The sequence below is a fragment of the Chiloscyllium plagiosum genome, unplaced genomic scaffold (genome assembly GCF_004010195.1).
Source record: "Chiloscyllium plagiosum isolate BGI_BamShark_2017 unplaced genomic scaffold, ASM401019v2 scaf_432, whole genome shotgun sequence".
Classification (NCBI taxonomy): Eukaryota; Metazoa; Chordata; class Chondrichthyes; order Orectolobiformes; family Hemiscylliidae; genus Chiloscyllium; species Chiloscyllium plagiosum.
In genome coordinates this window covers 13554-15957 of record NW_025212333.1, presented here as the reverse complement: position 1 = coordinate 15957, position 2404 = coordinate 13554, and positions in this window count along the sequence as shown.

The window sequence follows — 2404 nt, the reverse complement described above, 5'->3', positions numbered from 1 at the left end:
GGACCCAGACACACACGGACCAACATAGGGACACACACAGGGACCCAGACACACACAGACCTACATAGGGTCACACACAGGGACCCAGACACACACAGACCTACATAGGGTCACACACAGGGACCCAGACACACACAGACCTACATAGGGTCACACACAGGGACCCAGACACACACAGACCTACATAGGGTCACACACAGGGACCCAGACACACACAGACCTACATAGGGTCACACACAGGGACCCAGACACACACAGACCTACATAGGGTCACACACAGGGACCCAGACACACACAGACCTACATAGGGTCACACACAGGGACCCAGACACACACAGACCTACATAGGGTCACACACAGGGACCCAGACACACACAGACCTACATAGGGTCACACACAGGGACCCAGACACACACAGACCTACATAGGGTCACACACAGGGACCCAGACACACACAGACCTACATAGGGTCACACACAGGGACCCAGACACACACAGACCTACATAGGGTCACACACAGGGACCCAGACACACACGGACCAACATAGGGACACACACAGGGACCCAGACACACACGGACCAACATAGGGACACACACAGAGACCCAGACACACACGGATCCACATAGGGACACATACAGGGACCCAGACCCACATAGGGCCACACACAAGGACCCAGACACACACGGACCAACATAGGGACACACACAGGGACCCAGACACACACAGACCTACATAGGGTCACACACAGGGACCCAGACACACACAGACCCACATAGGGCTACACACAAGGACCCAGACACACACGGACCCACATAGGGACACACACAGGGACCCAGACACACACGGACCCACATAGGGGCACACACAGGGACCCAGACACACACAGACCCACATAGGGGCACACACAGGGACCCAGGCACACACAGACCCACATTGGGACACACACAGGGACCCAGACACACACGGACCCACATAGGGACACACACAGGGACCCAGGCACACACAGACCCACATAGGGACACACATAGGGACCCAGACACACACAGACACACACAGGGACCCAGACACACACAGACCCACATAGGGACACACACAGGGACCCAGACATACATGGACTCAAATAGGGGCACACACAGGGACCCAGACACACACGGACGAACATAGGGACACACACAGGGACTCAGACACACACGGACCCACATAGGGCCACACACAGGGACCCAGACACACACGGACCCACATAGGGACACACACAGGGACCCAGGCACACACGGACCCACATAGGGCCACACACAGGGACCCAGACACACATGGACCCACATAGGGACACACACAGGGACTCAGACACACACGGACCCACATAGGGGCACACACAGGGACCCAGACACACACAGACCCACATAGGGACACACACAGGGACTCAGACACACACGGACCAACATAGGTACACACACAGGGACTCAGACACACACGGACCCACATAGGGCCACACACAGGGACCCAGACACATACGGACCCACATAGGGACACACACAGGGACCCAGACACACTCAGACCCACATAGGGACACACACAGGGACCCAGGCACACACTGACCCACATAGGGACACACATAGGGACCCAGACACACACAGGCACACACAGGGACACACACAGGGACCCAGACACACACAGACCCACATAGGGACACACACAGGGACCCAGACATACACGGACTCACATAGGGGCACACACAGGGATCCAGACACACACGGACCAACATAGGGACACACACAGGGACCCAGGCACACACAGACCCACATAGGGGCACACACAGGGACCCAGACACACACGGACCAACATAGGGAAACACACAGGGACTCAGACACACACGGACCCACATAGGGACACACACAGGGACCCAGACACACACGGACCCACATAGGGACACACACAGGGACCCAGACACACACGGACCCACATAGGGACACACACAGGGACCCAGACACACACGGACCCACATAGGGACACACACAGGGACCCAGACACACACGGACCAACATAGGGACACACATAGGGACCCAGACACACACGGACCCACATAGGGACACACACAGGGACCCAGGCACACACGGACCCACATAGGGCCACACACTGGGACCCAGGCACACACAGACCCACATAGGGACATACACAGGGACCCAGACACACACGGACCCACATTGGGACACACACAGGGTCCCAGACATACATGGACCCACATAGGGACACACACAGGGACCCAGACACAAATGGACCCACATAGGGCTACACACAGGGACCCAGACACACACAGACCCACATTGGGACACACACAGGGACCCAGACACACGCACACCCACATAGGGACACACATAGGGACCCAGACACACACGTGGACCCAC